This window comes from Podarcis vaucheri (genome assembly GCF_965113315.1).
Source record: "Podarcis vaucheri genome assembly, chromosome: 1".
Taxonomy (NCBI): domain Eukaryota; kingdom Metazoa; phylum Chordata; class Lepidosauria; order Squamata; family Lacertidae; genus Podarcis; species Podarcis vaucheri.
The window spans coordinates 106,501,889-106,521,519 of NC_138759.1; the positions used below are offsets into that span (position 1 = coordinate 106,501,889).

Genomic DNA, 19,631 nt, shown 5'->3' on the forward strand with positions numbered 1-19,631 from the left:
AGCGAGACACGCCCCAGAAAAGGCTCGTGGTGGACTACCGCATTTTGAACAGTGTCACCAAGCCGTCGGACTTCCCCATGCCCCGAATCGACGACCTCCTCGCGAAAGTACGCAAGGGCAGCGTGTTCACCAAGTTGGACCTGCGAGGGGCGTACAACCTGATTCGCATGCGGGAAGGAGATGAGTGGAAGACAGCCATGTTCACACCCCTGGGCACCTACGAATATAGAGTTATGCCTTTTGGATTGCAAAATGGCTCCCACGTTTTTCAAGCTTTCATGCATCACGTGTTGGCGGGGCTCCTCTACAAGACGTGCGTCTGTTTCTTGGATGACATCCTGATCTTTTCGGAATCGCAGCAGGAGCATGACAGACACGTCAGGGAAGTGCTGAGCAGGCTCCAGCAACATAGGCTTTACGCCAAGCTGGAGAAGTGCCAATTCGACGTGACGGAGGTGGATTTCCTGGGATACAGGTTGTCTGACAAGGGGCTCGCCATGGACAGCGCCAAGGTTCGAGCGGTGTTGGATTGGAAAAGCCCACACAACCGGAAGGAGGTCCAACGATTTGTCGGCTTCGCGAACTTCTATCGCAAGTTCATCAAAGGCTTCGCTATGCAGACTGCAGCCATTACAGACACGCTCAGTTCCAAGAAAAAGAAGTTCATCTGGACAGCGCAGGCGGAGCAGTCCTTTCAGGCACTCAAGCGTCTTTTCGCCTCGGAGGAACAGCTGCTTCATGTCGATCCTAGCAGGCCGATGAGAGTTGAAACAGACGCCTCGGACAGGGCCGTCGGAGCAGTCCTGCTGCAGAAGGACCCGCAGGGGGTTTGGAGGCCCGGAGCGTTTTACTCCAGGAAGCTCAGCAAGTCCGAACAGAATTACACCATCTGGGACAGGGAGTTGCTGGCTATTCATGCAGCGTTCAAAGCATGGAGGCACTTCCTGATTGGAGCCAAGCACACGGTGCAGGTCTGCACGGACCACAAGAATCTGGAGCACTGGCGCACGGCACAGTTCCTGAACCAGAGGCAGATACGTTGGGCTGAGTTCTTTGCGAATTTCGACTTCCGAATAGAGTATGTCCCGGGGGACACCAACATCATGGCGGACGCGCTATCCCGTAAGCCACAGTATCTGGAGGACGCCACGCCAGCGGCCGCCATGCACATCTTCGCGCCAACAGTGTGGGCGTGCGCTGCGGCGACAGTGGACCTGGAGGCGGTGCGACAAGCGTTGCAGAATGACTCTTTCGCGCAAGCAAAGATGGCTGAGATGCGAAGGGGCACGGCAGCGACCAACGGGTTCCAGCTGAGAGATGGGTTGCTCATCCGCAAAGGGGCCATCTACGTGCCGGGAGACGAACTTCGCGCCAAGGTACTGCATCAGCTGCACGACGCGCCCACTGCCGGGCACTTTGGCAAGGAGAAGACGGTGGAATTAGTCGCCAGGGATTTCTGGTGGCCCGGAATGAGAGGGGAGGTCGCGGACTACGTGGCGAGGTGCGACACCTGCCAGAGGGCCAAACCAGTGCACAGACCGCCGGCCGGACTGCTGGAACCGCTGCAAACTCCGGTCGAGCCATGGGAGAGAGTCGCCCTGGACTTCGTCACGGATCTGCCCAGCTCGAGGGGCAAGACGGCCGTGCTGGTGGTGGTGGACTTGTTCTCCAAGATGGCGCATTTCATCCCGTGTGCGAAGGTGGCCACGGCGGAACAAACCGCCAAACTGTTCATAGACCACGTGTTCAAGGTTCACGGTCTGCCACGGTCTATTCTGTCCGACCGCGGGCGGCAGTTCATCTCGAACTTCTGGCAGAAGCTGATGGGCTTCCTAAACGTCAAGATCAACCTGGCGTCGGCGAGACACCCGCAGACCAACGGGCAAGCGGAGCGGGTCAATGCCATCATGCAGCAGTACCTGAGATGCTATGCGAATCAACAGCCTGCGACGTGGGTGGATTACCTGCCGCTCGCCGAGTTCGCCTACAACAACACGAAGCACGTGTCCACGGGGGTCACGCCGTTCTTCGCCAACAACGGGAGGCACCCCAGAACCTTCCCGGGACTGGAAAGACTGGTGGAGGGGGAGCCGCAGACAGCAGATGCGTTCGCGTCGGAGTTGCAAGAGGTTCACGATCAGCTGCGGCGGCACCTGGAGCTGGCCAAACACGCATACAAGGTGCAGGCAGACAAACACAGAAGGGTTGGCGAAGAGATCCAGGTGGGAGACTGGGTCTGGTTAGCAGCCCACGCAGTGCCGGCCAGGTCGTTGGCCAAGAAGAAACTAGGGCATAAGCAACTGGGGCCCTACCAAGTCGAAGAGCAGGTCAACCCGGTGGCTTTCAGGCTGGCGCTTCCGGAGGGTTCCAGAATGCATCCGGTGTTCCACAGATCGGTGCTCACTCCCTACAAGGCACCGCACAGGTTTCAGGAACCCGGCACGGCGCCGAGTCCGCTCCGAGAGGGAACCAGGCAACGGGGAGTGGCACAGGAGGTGCGCCTCAACGAAGTCACGGAGATTTTGGACTCCAGATGGGGGGAAGAGGGGGTAGAATACCTTCTCGCTAAGGAGGGCACCCCGGCCAATGCCAACAGCTGGGTGCCGGGCTACGCTCTAGATGAACCTCTGCTCAAGGAAGAGTTTCATGCCCTCTTTCCCCATAGGCCAATGCCGGCGGACTTTTTCGACGACTGGCTTTTCACGCCCACGCTTTCAGCCAGCACGTTCCGGGGGTTCGACTCGGATGAGGAACCGACACGAGACGCCCGTTCCCCGGAGGGGTCACCCTCGGGATCTGCCTCAGAACCCTCGTATTGGTGGGATGATCGACCAGAGGAGCAGTGGCGCAGGAAGTGGCTGGAGGGTCCAGGACGAGCTACGCCTACAGAAGGAAGCGAGGGAGAGACCGACATGGACTTTTTCGGGGACAACCAGGGTCTCGAGCACGGCGGCACGGAGATGGAAGCAGAGGTGACCGTCGTTGACGAGAGCAGGGAGGAAGAACCGGGAGTCTGCGGATGGAGGCCGGCCACGGGAAGCGAACTGTACCCGACATTCGTCCCTTTGACACTGCAGCACCCAGTTCCCGCACCGGAGGGAGGGGAGGGGGGAAGGGGGGGCTTTGAGGGGGGGATGGATGTCAGGGGTTCAGGAGCAGAGGCGAGGGCAAGGGAGGAAACAGAGAGCGAGGGGGAGGAGGCAGAAGAAAGGATGAGTGACGACGACGACCCGAGATCTCCGAGTCTGTCCAGTGAATCAGAAGATTCACAAAGAGGAGCACCAGTGGCAAGGGCAAGGGGGGAGACTAGGGGGACACCCCAGGAAGAAAGAGCCAGAGGGGACTCAGAGGGGAGCAGTTGGAGATCGGGACCTACGTCACCGCCAGAGAGTAGGGAAGAGGAAGAGCGCCTGGGAACTAGCGCTGGCAGCTCACAACAGGAGGGAGGGCACGAGTCAGGAGTGGCCACACCTTCATCGGGGAGCGAAGTGACGGTTAGACGGAAAGTGGAAGGTTGGGCGCGCGCGCCAAGTTCAAATGCACAGGAAGGTGGCGCAGTAGGCAGCCCGGAAAGAGAGCCAGGTCCTAAAGCCCGGCGCAAGGAGACAGGGGAGTCAGGGGGGTCAGCGTCAGAAGAATCCCGGAAGGGAGAGACCCAGGGGGGCAGAGGGACCCAGAGGAGAACTGTCAGGCGGAAAAGGTGGAGCAGGGCTAGGATATTAAGTTGGTGCGCAAGGGGCGGAGACTCAGAAGGAGCTTCGCCGACCTAAGCATAAGGCGTAGGGTTGCACGCAGCAGCTCAAGAATGGAGACTGTAACTCAATAAAGACTTTTAATCAACAACCGCTGGCTAGCGTGATCCTCTGTGAGCTAGGATCTGGAAGTAACCCTGACAGTAAGCTCCTTCTCTTCAAATTGTGGACATCCACGACCTCGCGGAGAGGAGGGAAAGCGGGTGCCTACAAGAAAGCTCACGAACGGTAGACAATATGACGGCCGAACAGCAAATAACGGAACTCAGAGACGCGGTTTCACGACTGACTGCCGAGGCGGTGGCGTCCAGGAAGAGAGAGGAGGACGCAGCGGCCGCCTACAGGGATCTCCAGGTCAGGTTGGACGTGCTTACGAAGCAGGGGCAACAGACACCCAAATCAGAGGGGATTGGGTTGGGGAGACGCACAGGCAGTCTGGTCTCGCACTTCGATGGGAATTTGCAACAGTACCCCAATTTTAGAGCAGACGTAATGTGTGCACTACAACTACTGCACAAAGACTTTAGAGATGAACAAGAGAAAGTGGGGTTCATCATGTCCCATTTGCATGGAGACGCTAAAGCATGGCTGCGCAATTTGTGGAGGGATAAGGATCCTGCGCTCCAAAATGCGGACGCCTTTATTAAAGCGATGGATGGCTGTTTTTTATCAAGCATTGACGTGGATCTTGCCCGAAGGGAGGTGCACGGACTAAGACAAGGGAGGGCCAGCGTACGGCAATATCATGCCCGCTTTTTCGCTTTGGTCAGTGCCCTGGAATGGGACAGAGATTCGGCTCCCGTCAGAGACCTTTTTTGGGAGGGCTTGAACAGCTCGGTGAAAGATGAGATTGCGAGGGGGGAGAGACCCCGGACCACGCAGGAGATCGTTCAGAGGGCGCTGGCGGTGGGAGTGCGGCTGGAAGAACGTCCGCGGAGCAGGGACGAAGGGCGCAGCGGGCGCGAACCAGCCAGGGGCTCCTCCTTCCTTCCCAGAGAAGCAGCGCGTGCGCAATCCACGCCCCCAACAGGGGGAGGGGTGGAACCGATGGAGGTTGGGAGTGCAAGGGCTCAGTCAGCAGCCAGAGCCCTAGCACCGGCAGCAGTGAAAGCGAAGCCTCCTAGAGGGAACAGGAAGTGTTACATCTGCGAGGATCCAGGCCATTTGGCGAAAGAGTGTCCCCGGAGGCTCCACAAGCACACTGCAGCCTCAGCAATGGTGACTGCAGCAACGCAGCAAGGAGAACCACAGCAGGGAAACGACGATGTCTGGCTGGAAGAGGAGGCACTGGGGCCCAGCCAGACGTGTCAGTGAAGCAGTCCCCAGAGATTTTACCGCCCATGGACCCCCTCCCGCCCAAGCCAGTAGTGAGGCTCACCGCATCGCTCCAGCTACCCAATGGAATCACCATGGACGTGCCAATCACCGTCGACTCGGGAAGCAATGCAGACTTCATAGGGCAGGACTTTGTCGACCGGCACGCTATACAGTTGCTGCCTGCCGCGCTGCCACTGCAGGTTGTCACGGTGGATGGCAGGGAGCTGTTAGGGGGGCAAGTGGTGAAGCAGACGCCACCTATGGTGCTGCGGCTTGGAAATCACAAGGAGATTATCAGCTTCAACGTCACTCAACTCTCAGACACGCCTATCGTATTGGGCATGAGTTGGCTGGACAGGCACAGCCCGACGCTGGCTTGGTACCAGAGGCAGCTGACCTTCGGTTCTTCCTTTTGTGCTGAACACTGCATCATGCCCCAGCAAGAAGGGGAGCAAGAGGAGTCACAGCTGCTGCTCGGCACGCTGCAAGCGATTCCCCACAAGTACGCAGAATTTTTGGAGGTTTTCTGCGAGAAGGAGGCAGACAAGCTACCCCCCCACAGACCATATGACTGCAAGATTGACCTGCTGCCGGGGGCGGCGCTGCCCAAAGGGAAGCTGTATTCCATGTCTGAAGACGAACTGCAGGAACTCAAGGAGTTCATTGATCATAATTTGAAACGCGGTTTCATCCGAGAGTCCCAGGCAGCGGGGGGCAGTCCTGTATTCTTTGTGAAGAAGCGAGACACGCCCCAGAAAAGGCTCGTGGTGGACTACCGCATTTTGAACAGTGTCACCAAGCCGTCGGACTTCCCCATGCCCCGAATCGACGACCTCCTCGCGAAAGTACGCAAGGGCAGCGTGTTCACCAAGTTGGACCTGCAAGGGGCGTACAACCTGATTCGCATGCGGGAAGGAGATGAGTGGAAGACAGCCATGTTCACACCCCTGGGCACCTACGAATATAGAGTTATGCCTTTTGGATTGCAAAATGGCTCCCACGTTTTTCAAGCTTTCATGCATCACGTGTTGGCGGGGCTCCTCTACAAGACGTGCGTCTGTTTCTTGGATGACATCCTGATCTTTTCGGAATCGCAGCAGGAGCATGACAGACACGTCAGGGAAGTGCTGAGCAGGCTCCAGCAACATAGGCTTTACGCCAAGCTGGAGAAGTGCCAATTCGACGTGACGGAGGTGGATTTCCTGGGATACAGGTTGTCTGACAAGGGGCTCGCCATGGACAGCGCCAAGGTTCGAGCGGTGTTGGATTGGAAAAGCCCACACAACCGGAAGGAGGTCCAACGATTTGTCGGCTTCGCGAACTTCTATCGCAAGTTCATCAAAGGCTTCGCTATGCAGACTGCAGCCATTACAGACACGCTCAGTTCCAAGAAAAAGAAGTTCATCTGGACAGCGCAGGCGGAGCAGTCCTTTCAGGCACTCAAGCGTCTTTTCGCCTCGGAGGAACAGCTGCTTCATGTCGATCCTAGCAGGCCGATGAGAGTTGAAACAGACGCCTCGGACAGGGCCGTCGGAGCAGTCCTGCTGCAGAAGGACCCGCAGGGGGTTTGGAGGCCCGGAGCGTTTTACTCCAGGAAGCTCAGCAAGTCCGAACAGAATTACACCATCTGGGACAGGGAGTTGCTGGCTATTCATGCAGCGTTCAAAGCATGGAGGCACTTCCTGATTGGAGCCAAGCACACGGTGCAGGTCTGCACGGACCACAAGAATCTGGAGCACTGGCGCACGGCACAGTTCCTGAACCAGAGGCAGATACGTTGGGCTGAGTTCTTTGCGAATTTCGACTTCCGAATAGAGTATGTCCCGGGGGACACCAACATCATGGCGGACGCGCTATCCCGTAAGCCACAGTATCTGGAGGACGCCACGCCAGCGGCCGCCATGCACATCTTCGCGCCAACAGTGTGGGCGTGCGCTGCGGCGACAGTGGACCTGGAGGCGGTGCGACAAGCGTTGCAGAATGACTCTTTCGCGCAAGCAAAGATGGCTGAGATGCGAAGGGGCACGGCAGCGACCAACGGGTTCCAGCTGAGAGATGGGTTGCTCATCCGCAAAGGGGCCATCTACGTGCCGGGAGACGAACTTCGCGCCAAGGTACTGCATCAGCTGCACGACGCGCCCACTGCCGGGCACTTTGGCAAGGAGAAGACGGTGGAATTAGTCGCCAGGGATTTCTGGTGGCCCGGAATGAGAGGGGAGGTCGCGGACTACGTGGCGAGGTGCGACACCTGCCAGAGGGCCAAACCAGTGCACAGACCGCCGGCCGGACTGCTGGAACCGCTGCAAACTCCGGTCGAGCCATGGGAGAGAGTCGCCCTGGACTTCGTCACGGATCTGCCCAGCTCGAGGGGCAAGACGGCCGTGCTGGTGGTGGTGGACTTGTTCTCCAAGATGGCGCATTTCATCCCGTGTGCGAAGGTGGCCACGGCGGAACAAACCGCCAAACTGTTCATAGACCACGTGTTCAAGGTTCACGGTCTGCCACGGTCTATTCTGTCCGACCGCGGGCGGCAGTTCATCTCGAACTTCTGGCAGAAGCTGATGGGCTTCCTAAACGTCAAGATCAACCTGGCGTCGGCGAGACACCCGCAGACCAACGGGCAAGCGGAGCGGGTCAATGCCATCATGCAGCAGTACCTGAGATGCTATGCGAATCAACAGCCTGCGACGTGGGTGGATTACCTGCCGCTCGCCGAGTTCGCCTACAACAACACGAAGCACGTGTCCACGGGGGTCACGCCGTTCTTCGCCAACAACGGGAGGCACCCCAGAACCTTCCCGGGACTGGAAAGACTGGTGGAGGGGGAGCCGCAGACAGCAGATGCGTTCGCGTCGGAGTTGCAAGAGGTTCACGATCAGCTGCGGCGGCACCTGGAGCTGGCCAAACACGCATACAAGGTGCAGGCAGACAAACACAGAAGGGTTGGCGAAGAGATCCAGGTGGGAGACTGGGTCTGGTTAGCAGCCCACGCAGTGCCGGCCAGGTCGTTGGCCAAGAAGAAACTAGGGCATAAGCAACTGGGGCCCTACCAAGTCGAAGAGCAGGTCAACCCGGTGGCTTTCAGGCTGGCGCTTCCGGAGGGTTCCAGAATGCATCCGGTGTTCCACAGATCGGTGCTCACTCCCTACAAGGCACCGCACAGGTTTCAGGAACCCGGCACGGCGCCGAGTCCGCTCCGAGAGGGAACCAGGCAACGGGGAGTGGCACAGGAGGTGCGCCTCAACGAAGTCACGGAGATTTTGGACTCCAGATGGGGGGAAGAGGGGGTAGAATACCTTCTCGCTAAGGAGGGCACCCCGGCCAATGCCAACAGCTGGGTGCCGGGCTACGCTCTAGATGAACCTCTGCTCAAGGAAGAGTTTCATGCCCTCTTTCCCCATAGGCCAATGCCGGCGGACTTTTTCGACGACTGGCTTTTCACGCCCACGCTTTCAGCCAGCACGTTCCGGGGGTTCGACTCGGATGAGGAACCGACACGAGACGCCCGTTCCCCGGAGGGGTCACCCTCGGGATCTGCCTCAGAACCCTCGTATTGGTGGGATGATCGACCAGAGGAGCAGTGGCGCAGGAAGTGGCTGGAGGGTCCAGGACGAGCTACGCCTACAGAAGGAAGCGAGGGAGAGACCGACATGGACTTTTTCGGGGACAACCAGGGTCTCGAGCACGGCGGCACGGAGATGGAAGCAGAGGTGACCGTCGTTGACGAGAGCAGGGAGGAAGAACCGGGAGTCTGCGGATGGAGGCCGGCCACGGGAAGCGAACTGTACCCGACATTCGTCCCTTTGACACTGCAGCACCCAGTTCCCGCACCGGAGGGAGGGGAGGGGGGAAGGGGGGGCTTTGAGGGGGGGATGGATGTCAGGGGTTCAGGAGCAGAGGCGAGGGCAAGGGAGGAAACAGAGAGCGAGGGGGAGGAGGCAGAAGAAAGGATGAGTGACGACGACGACCCGAGATCTCCGAGTCTGTCCAGTGAATCAGAAGATTCACAAAGAGGAGCACCAGTGGCAAGGGCAAGGGGGGAGACTAGGGGGACACCCCAGGAAGAAAGAGCCAGAGGGGACTCAGAGGGGAGCAGTTGGAGATCGGGACCTACGTCACCGCCAGAGAGTAGGGAAGAGGAAGAGCGCCTGGGAACTAGCGCTGGCAGCTCACAACAGGAGGGAGGGCACGAGTCAGGAGTGGCCACACCTTCATCGGGGAGCGAAGTGACGGTTAGACGGAAAGTGGAAGGTTGGGCGCGCGCGCCAAGTTCAAATGCACAGGAAGGTGGCGCAGTAGGCAGCCCGGAAAGAGAGCCAGGTCCTAAAGCCCGGCGCAAGGAGACAGGGGAGTCAGGGGGGTCAGCGTCAGAAGAATCCCGGAAGGGAGAGACCCAGGGGGGCAGAGGGACCCAGAGGAGAACTGTCAGGCGGAAAAGGTGGAGCAGGGCTAGGATATTAAGTTGGTGCGCAAGGGGCGGAGACTCAGAAGGAGCTTCGCCGACCTAAGCATAAGGCGTAGGGTTGCACGCAGCAGCTCAAGAATGGAGACTGTAACTCAATAAAGACTTTTAATCAACAACCGCTGGCTAGCGTGATCCTCTGTGAGCTAGGATCTGGAAGTAACCCTGACAATTATATATTCCTAATTTTTCTAAGTAATTCCAAAATTCAGGTTACTATTCCCTGGGGGGAAAGGAGGCGTAGTTGAGAGTAAACATTGAGCCAGTTCACATGTGCCAACAAAGATTGGTTTGGAACTGTGTAAGTGAGCACTCCCTCCTAACATCCCATGATAAGTCACTTTGCAGGGTTGGATGTAACTGCAGGGTATAGTTTGTGCTAAGCAGGGAATATGACTCTGAGCGTACAAGTGAAGGAGGGAGCAAACAAGATTTTTAACATGGGTTGGAAAACTAGGAACGCTATGCCCTGAACCTGTTGCACTAACTGCTTAGCTTTGCTTATTGCCAGCAGTTTAACCTCTGACACATGAAGAAATGTGGTAAGAAGGATTATGCTACTGCAACCCAGTGCATCTTTACTGAAAAATATGTACCACTGAATTCAGTGGGGATTACTCTCAAGTATATGTGCATAGGATCACAGCCTCAAACCTGCAATGTGGTCCAAATCTTGTTGAATCAGAAGTGCTACAGAATGCAATGTGATGTACTCCCTACTTATGTGTGTGCTTCGTAATTTTTCATTAGGTTTCCTAAGAAATCCCAGACTCAAGGACGTAAATTGCATGAGTTTATTTCACTTTTTTTACAACTGTGCTTCCTAGTGCACAGCTTTGATCTCTCTCCATTGGTATATCAAGCACCAACTGCCACATCACAGTCACAACAATGCACGTCTTGGTGTATCCCGCACGAATCTAACTCACCTCTTTTATATATGTCACAAATTTTTAAAAGGGTTTCAAAAGATGAGTTTTGTCAACTCTACTGACAGTGGTCAAATTCAAGAGTCCATAGCTGAAAAAGACTTTAAGAAATGCATCTCTGCCACACTTGATGTGGCACGTGTACGGAAAAAATCCCACTACCAGTTTGCTACAGTCTACGTAGTTCACACATACTGTGGAAAAATAGAGAGCCTGAATTTCTAGGCCCTTCGGCCTGGTATCATGTCCTCAACCTATTATATTTTTTTAAGAGAAAAACTGTTGCCAGCCTGAATACATTTGCCTATTTTTTTTACTCAAGTTGCTGCTGACTGCATAGATCCTAATTTACTAACAGCAGTAGCACGGGCCAGTTTATAACAGTGAATGCAAAACATCAATCTTTAAAAATACAAGTAACTAAATTAGTTTTATTGCACTTGCCATAAAGACAGAATGAAGAACATTCCTATTTCAGCTGGACATGTACACTGTACACTGACCATGTACACTGTGGTCTTGTTGGCTCCCTCGCCAGTTACCAACTGGGCCCACCTTATGTGCATCTACAACTTCCCTCTTAGATGTTCAGACCATCCCCAAATCCTTGTATGTCAAGATACACATTTTGATATCAGCAGCACACCAGTGTTTGTGTAACATAAAAGAAAACAGTGCTGTTCTCAAAAAAGCAGCATCTTCCTATCAGTTCAGAGGACTGGCTTAAGAGCACAAGATAAAACACTTGTATGAGTTGACAAGAATCAACATTGCACCTTGTGGGGAGAAGTGAGGAAAGTCATTTCACAAACACAGGTGCCATTTTAAAATTCGTGCTTCTGAAACGGGGTGAGGGTGGGGGGAGAATCTGTGTGATAGTCTGATGCACAAGAAAGCCAGTGGGTAATCTGCGTGCCATTCTCTTGTACATGAGTACCTGCACTTTAGAAAACACATTACCTTGAAATACAGATATTTTACCTTGGATGACTGTGAGAATGCTGGTGCATGTACAGTGGTACCTCGGGTTACATACGCTTCAGGTTACTTACGCTTCAGATTACAGACTCCGCTAACCCAGAAATAGTGCTTCAGGTTAAGAACTTTGCTTCAGGACGAGAACAGAAATCGTGCTCCAGTGGCGCGGCAGCAGCAGGAGGCCCCATTAGCTAAAGTGGTGCTTCGGGTTAAGAACAGTTTCAGCTTAAGTACGGACTTCCGGAACGAATTAAGTACTTAACCTGAGGTACCACTGTATATGTACACTGAATATGAATGTAAACGCTACTTTTTTTAAAGGTGTGTTCCTCCTCATGTAAGTCAGATTTGGAAATATTCACATTAATGGAACCAGCCTGAAAGAATGGCAAGTTACATATATCCTAGGTCTTCATGAGGATGAAGTCAGCTGAAAGGTTTTGCATCCACTGAAGGCAACATCCACAACATCTGTGAAAATAATGCCTGTGAAAATAAGTGAGGGGGAACCTGTGGCCCTCCAGATGATGTTGGACTACAACTCCCATCATCCCTGACAATTAGTCATGCTGGCAGTGGCTCATATGGAAGTTGGAGTCCAGCAACATCTGGAAGGTCACAGGTGCCCCATCCCTAGACTAGCCTATGCAGCAAAGTTTTTATTTTGAAAGATGTATTTGATTAGTATCCCATTTGGTGGTATTCTACCATAAGATACAACTATGCAGATTTACTCCCAACTAGTTCCTTTAATCTCTGTGAGTCTTAGAATCTCCATTAAGTGTGTGAGACAACTCATCTCTCATATGCATACAATTTTGAGCTGCAGTATGCAACTGGGAGTCAGACATGCACAATTTCCACAGTCATACACTACATATCTGCTCTCATGAGTTTCTAAATACATGAATGATGAGGGTTCAGAAATGGTCAAAACTGGAAGCTGCCTCCTTGAGGTTTTGTAATGGCAAAACTCTTTAGAAAGAAAAGTCTGATCCCCAAGATTCTCAGTTTCCACTTTTTATTTTATTTTTATTGTCATTATAGAAAGAGCTTGGCCACTAGTGGCTCCTCTTCCTGGAGAATGCATGTCAGGAGCAAGGATGAGAAGATGACAGGATATGTCCCTTCTGCATCCTAATCAGAAAAGCTGGACAATAGCCCTGTCACCTGAAAGTTGTTTTGTCTAAGAGAGAAGGGCTAAGTGCAAGACAGTATTTGCATGTAGTGGAACATTAATATGTTTAGACTCTATGGGGGAGGGAAAAGATGAAACCAAGTTTGGAGGGAATCTGAAATAGCGGTGGACATGGAAACACAATCATCACCCCTACTTCGTAAAGCCTCTCCTCCCAAAGCAGCTTTTCTTTATTGGGGTTTTATTACATGCAGAGCTAGTTAGGCCTAAGTCTATGAATTGAGTCCCTAAATGCATGAGTGATAGCTGGAAAGAGCTCTCTCTGCAAAGAGCATTGGCTGAGATTTAACTAGCCCACTTGGCATTCTGTTTGTTTGTAGCAGGTTAACTTTTGACATATCAGAATGAAATTCAGTATACACACTTAGGGCAAATCTACAATTTACAATGGAATACCAGCTCAATGCTCAGCAGCTGTTTCCAAAGGGAAAGGTGGGAATGAAACACAAAATATATTGCAATGTCACATCTGCTCTGGAGACTGAGATATTGGAACTAAAGCTGATGTCCACTTTTAGGACACCATTCCACTTCACAAGTTTGAACCCTAGCTTAACACCCACACCCATTTTCTTCCTTTTTTCTTTTTTAAAAAATAAAACTTTATTAGCTCCAAACCCATTTTCAAGGCAGCCAGGAAATATAAGTGAGTTAAGTCATAACACTAAACTATGGCTTGCACCCCTCTGTTGCAGTCAAGAGAAGCAGATTGGTTTAAAAGTGGAAGTGAAGGTTTCCAGCCAGAGTTTCCCCGAGTTTGTGCTAACTGTGGTTTGCTGTTATGCCTGAATTCACAGACCACTGACAAGTCACAGGGACAGCCACTGCTCAGTCTCTCAAGAGGCAGCAGCACCACAGGGACAAGAGCAAACCGATGAGGCTGAGTCCTAAGCAGCAAGGAAACAAAAAGAGGGAGCCACCAGCTAAAAAAGTTGGTTTGCCTGTCGTACAGTCAGAAGCCTAAATTATAGTGTGGATTGTTAACTATGATTAGCACAAACCATGGGTGGTTTTGCAACCATGCCCGAACCCAACCACTGTAGTACCGTATCTCCCTTGAACAAAAGAAAGCACTGTAATTTGGATAAAATGGGGAGGGACAGAACCATGCGTGCCACTTTGAACTCCTTGGAGGAAAGATGAGATATAAATGCAATAATAAGTAAAAGCTTTGCATTTGAAATTCAAATTCCTGCTCAAGCCCTACACCTGGGTTGCAGTTTTGTGTTTTTTTTTAAAAAAGGATGGAGTAGGAGAAAAGATCTATAATAGGCAAATGTGATAGCCTCTGAAACACAAATAGAAATGTGACGGATTTAGGCAAGAGACTGAAACATGCTCCCACCTCACCTCATTCTTGTTGAGGCCAAGCCAGGGTCATGGGCGGCCATACCAGAATCAGAGCAGGCCCTGACCAGCAGGCAGAGTGAGGTGGTTCCATCAGACAACAGGCGCCAAGGGATGAGGGAGGTATCTTAGAGGATGTGGCTTGCTTTGTGTAGCCTAAGTTAGCCTGATGCCCTCAGGTGTAATGGTTTTTGTTCTTCTGGACAAACCACAAGCCGAAAACCATAGGACAGACCTTGGTTACAGGTTGTGCTTAGGCTGGGAAGTGCTAAACTGTGAGCCCAGGTTTGGACAAAATCTAAGCCAAGACAGCACGGTGCAGCCGCAGAACTGGGGAGGAGCAAAGTGGTCCTGATCTCCTCTCCCACTTGCATGTTTGTATTGAGCCATGTGTGACGTGGCTTAGTGTGACATGCAAACTGGGACACACTCTTGCTCCTTCAATTTTTATTGTTTAAATCACTGATACCTTGAAAATGTTCCCAAGTCTCAATTATGTCCACACAAGACCTCTATGAAATTAGGAAGATATGACCAAGTGCTGCTAGATTGCTAAGCAAATGCTGCACCACTGAGGGACTTTAAAGTGAAAATTTTACAAATGCATATGGATCATTCAATAATTGCCATATCAGGCACTGGGCTGCAGCTGTGAAATTGCCTTTAACAATCACTACACAGCTTTCGTAGGGACGCGGGTGGCGCAGTGGGTTAAACCACAGAGCCTAGGACTTGCCGATCAGAAGGTCGGTGGTTTGAATCCCCATGACGGGGTGAGCTCCCGTTGCTCGGTCCCTGCTCCTGCCAACCTAGCAGTTCGAATGCATGTCAAAGTGCAAGTAGATAAATAGGTACCGCCCCAGCGGGAAGGTAAACGGCGTTTCCGTGCGCTGCGCTGGTTCGCCAGAAGCGGCTTAGTCATGCTGGCCACATGACCTGTACGCCGGCTCCCTCGGCCTATAGAGCAAGATGAGCGCCGCAGCCCCAGAGTCAGTCACGACTGGACCTAATGGTCAGGTGTCCTTTACCTTACACAGCTTTCGTATCACCTGGCATCACCTTATTAATCCTATTTCTCAATTGGGGCTGCTCATACATTCAGCTGCAGGTCACCAAGTACTGTACAAACCTGTGCGAATCAACCCTAAGTTACATTTGAATCAAGGTGGGCTTTACAGGAAGATTCCTCCTTTAGGAACAAATACTATCCTGACCATCGCAATTACAAGAAACTGTAAACAGGAATCATCTTCTTAGAAATAGAAGCAATCGGGTGGTAGTTACCCTAATGCAAGAACATTAAACAGCACAGTGGATCACCACAACCACCATGTTTTAAATCAAGAGTTTCCTAATGGCATGCATGCCAAGATCATCCACACAGAATGTATACCCATACAAACATGATACAGGTCAACAAAGTCAACAACTGGCATAGGCAAACTTGGCCCTCCAGATGTTTTAGGACTACAACTCCCACCATCCCTAGCTAACAGGACCAGTGGTCAGGGATGATGGGAACTGTAGTCTCAAAACATCTGGAGGGCCAAGTTTGCCTATGCCTGGTCAACAAGTTGCAAAAAATATGGGGAATCTGTCTTGTCATCCATTATGGAAAGTATAGAATATCTAGGTATTCTAGGCATGTTCCTGAATATATGAACACTCAAATGGTGGACAGTGATAGGGACATTGATGCAGACCCCAGCCTCATGCACTTTGCACCTACCCACCTTTCAGTCCCAACCATCTCCATGTTGAGTGAAGAAGTTCTGCAGACATCCTTCTACTAGCATTTGCTTCAATGCAATTGGGATCCTGCTTTATCCGGCTCCCAGCCATGCGGAGTAAATGAGAGTGAAAGCCCCCCTGAAGACCTTCTCTGCTCAACAAGGGGATAGTTGGGGAACGGTGCACACAGAAGACACTAAGGGCATGGCTTGCATATGCATCCCTGCCTCCCATCTACAGGTACAGAGTTCACAGACAGATGCCCTGAACATACCTGTAGTTTTGTACAGAGCAGGTATTCCAGCATAGTCTATGCAACAGCTCAGGTTTTGCATGAGGTTTTGCTACCTGTAAAGAACTGTTTGAGTGACCAGTGGGAACTTGGGGACCCAGGGAATGGCCTGGAAACACCAGGCACTGTAGCTGTTGTCAAGCTTCTTAACCATCTGGATGGCAACCGCCTGGGATGCCATGAAAGATTAGGATACACATAAAATAAATAATTTTCAGAAAACAAACATAAGCACTAGTCCAATTCTATTTTGGAAATTAGCACCTCTTTTCTCGTACAAGTTTCTGAGAATTTTCCATACCAAATACTATCATGCCCCCACCACATGCTCATAACAGAGCTCACCTTCCACTAAATGTCAACCACCAAACTGAGGTCTGCATGGAAAACTGTTCATTACAAATACATTAAAAAAAGAAAAAAACAGCTTCTGAACATTTCTGACAGCTGCTAAGTGCTTGGAACAAAAGGCAAAGACATAGGTACCCCAAATAACAATGAAATGGTCTCAAAAGTAGTTATTACTTCAACATGAACACATGTAAGCATACATGAGCATTCTGTGTGTATAATATTCACACATATATTTCATTACTTGTATCTGGGGACTGCTGTTTTAAATACCCAGTCCAGGCTTCCTTCTAATCAAGCCTAACATTGGGATGGATTTGGAAATAACGGGCAAAACAAATTTAGGGGGGAAGCCACCATGCCACCTTCTTAAAAATCTTCATTCTACACATGGATGAGGTAGTGCAACACAGGCCTGGTACTGAACTTGACAGGCCAGGTTTTTATAAGGCCTGCTGCAGTAAAGCATAACTGTACTAGTCCTGATTCATTCTGATACACTCATTTTACAATGTGCTAGTCGCATCAGCAGCACAGGGTCTTTAGCTTACAGATCTGCCTGCCACAAACCAGAAGGCAAGTACAGTACGCCTCCTTATGCTTTTCATATGCTCATCGTCAGCTGAGCGTTTGGGTTGAGCTGCTTGGCTTCCCATCAACCAGAACAGCTCAGAATCTCTTTCTTAACTTCAAGTGGATTGTGGGCAAGACATATGCACGTATTCATACTGAACTTTGCTTTAAAAATGCCTCATTCCCCCACTATTGCTCTCTTCCTTGAGTTCCTTCCGACTCACCCCTGCAGATCACCACTTCTGCGCGAGAGAGCTCAACTTTTACTGAACTGAAAGCTGTACGTTCTGCTTCAGCATAGGCTGCAAACATGCTTTTCTTCTGGCATTATAACTGACCATTTTCATCGTGTTTCCCTACCCCTGCCTTGAAGTGAACGGTAACGCTTAATTTCCAACGTAAACCCTCCTATTAAAGAGAGAGAGAGAGGTGTAGTACCAACCGCATTACTCCAACTAACAATCCAAGGAGCTGGTCCCCTGTGATTGTGTTTGGTCCTTTTTGAGAGGCAATAGCCGATCCCCATGACCACCAGGATGCTAGGGAAACGCAGGACCACAGGCCATACAGCCTGGCCCTTAGTCCATCTAGCTCACTGTTTACAATCACTGGCAGAGGTTCTCCAGGATTTCAGATGGGATCATTTCCAGCTTACCTGGAGATGCCAGGAATTGGAGCTGGGATGATCTGCATGTGAAGTAGATTTTCTATCATTGAACTACTGTGGGGCAGAGGGTGTAGAATGAGAGAGATATACCTGTTGAGTGTGGGACGAGATTATAGAATGTGTAACACATCCATTTCAAGCATCTTACTTGGAACCCTTGCCTTTCCCCCTCTTTTCCTTTTGACAAGCAAACCACATCTGGAGATGTAAGAAAATTTGCATTCTTACTATTCTTTGGATATGCCCCCTAGGGAAGGAGAAGGCACAGATCCCCCCCACACACACACATTGCTACTGGAGGTGAGGAGAAAAAGTACTCGTTCCCAGCACATCATCATCCAATATAAGCAAGTCTGGCAGTGGCCTGGCAAAGAGTGAGAATGTACAGGCTGCACAGAAATATAATAGAAATACTCGTCATACATCTGAAACATTAATAGAACATGCCACTCAGTGGTTTGGGCCTTAAGGGAGGGGGACTATGTCATACCATCACTCACTTTGCAGGCAATCTCAAGTAGGTTGCGCACTGACACTTGTACAGTCACACTTTGTATGGCAGCTACAACAGCCAAAAAAGTGCTATCTGGAGGAATAATACCCTTCAAGCTATAAAAATGTGGCATATATGTGGCACACACACACACACACACACACACACACACCCCACATACATATATATGCATGCAATCATGAGGGAATATGTTTTGTTTGTGTATAAGCAGCTGGCAGACCCATTATACAGATCTTCTGTCAAACAGTAAGACCAAATTATAAACAATTGTCTTTGTTCTGCGTGTTTTGTGTTCCTTCTCTCATTCATCCTCACAGCAATCTGGAACGATGGCCCATTATTCCCTCTGTATTTCAAGCAGGCAACTGAGTCTGAAAGAGGGAGATAAGTCTTAGGCCATCCAACAAACTAGCGCTGGACAGTATGTGGATCCCCAGTGTACTCATCTCAAGCCAAGGCACTTTCCCCCACTGAACTGCACCAGCAAGTACCTTGTCTATCCCCACTTATTAGTGGTTGTATATTTCTGACATATTTCAGGCATTGTAGCTGCCTGCCCAGGCAATGTAATGCTACAATTCCAAATCAACGCTGAACTAAAAAAGCATTTCTTATGGTTTCTAAAGAAAATTTTAACTCTATTTATAAAAGGTAGCTTGTAGGAAAAACAGTTCCCTGGAAAGTGACCTGGCAGGTCAAGAAAATACTCAGCGTAAGGAAATAACCTGCCGTAGGCAGAAATATCGGTTTTTAAAAAACAGCACCACGAGTTTCTAAAACTGAATTGAAAGAGCATTTTAACAGTAAATTCTCCCCCTCTAGCTTCCCCCATCAGAAGAGGAACAGTGGAGTATTTCATTTTAGACATTTCAGAGTCTTCGCCCTCTCCAAACTATCCTAACCATAAAAATAAATTATGAGCATTTGAGTCAACATGTAGACATGACAGAGTTATCAGCAAGAGCCTGTGGAGAATCACACTGACAGAGAGGAGCAAAGACTAATCTGAAGAGAGATACAGGATCTTATCCATTCTCATGTGGATATCGCATCACTGGCCATATACGTCTGCATTGACGCATACACTGTTTTATGTTATAATCTGTGTATTTTATGCTTTGGCTATAAAACCTTATGTAACACATTCCTGCTTAATATGGAACAGCGTGTACATTGTTGTGGCAATCTCAGCAGATTTCTCTCCGTCTTGGGGAATGTTGCCCCTCGAGGACTCTTTTAAATCATGGAGGGGTGGTGGGGACAGGGGGGGAAATAAAATAAAACATGCCCATCATAGCAAGGACCATAGGTTTCTAATCTCTGCTGTCAACTTTTTGCAGTCCATATTTAATTGGTCTCAGGCTGGTACAGGCTTTAGGATTCCCAGTGCTCAATTCTGGCAAAATACAAATGGCTCCTGCTAGCAGGAAAGCTATCCTGACTTGGGGGAGTACCATCTATTAAGGGGTAGCATACCCTAAACAATAATGAGATGGCAAGGTTGGCAATCATGACACCTC

General features: G+C 50.9%; 1 protein-coding gene across 3 annotated transcripts in view; it reads right to left on the reverse strand.

Moving 5' to 3' along the window:
• The window catches only part of CACNB4 (calcium voltage-gated channel auxiliary subunit beta 4), a 154,790-nt gene that overhangs the window by 81,805 nt on the left and 53,354 nt on the right, over window positions 1–19,631 (reverse strand). The gene's annotated exons all lie outside the window — the stretch shown is intronic.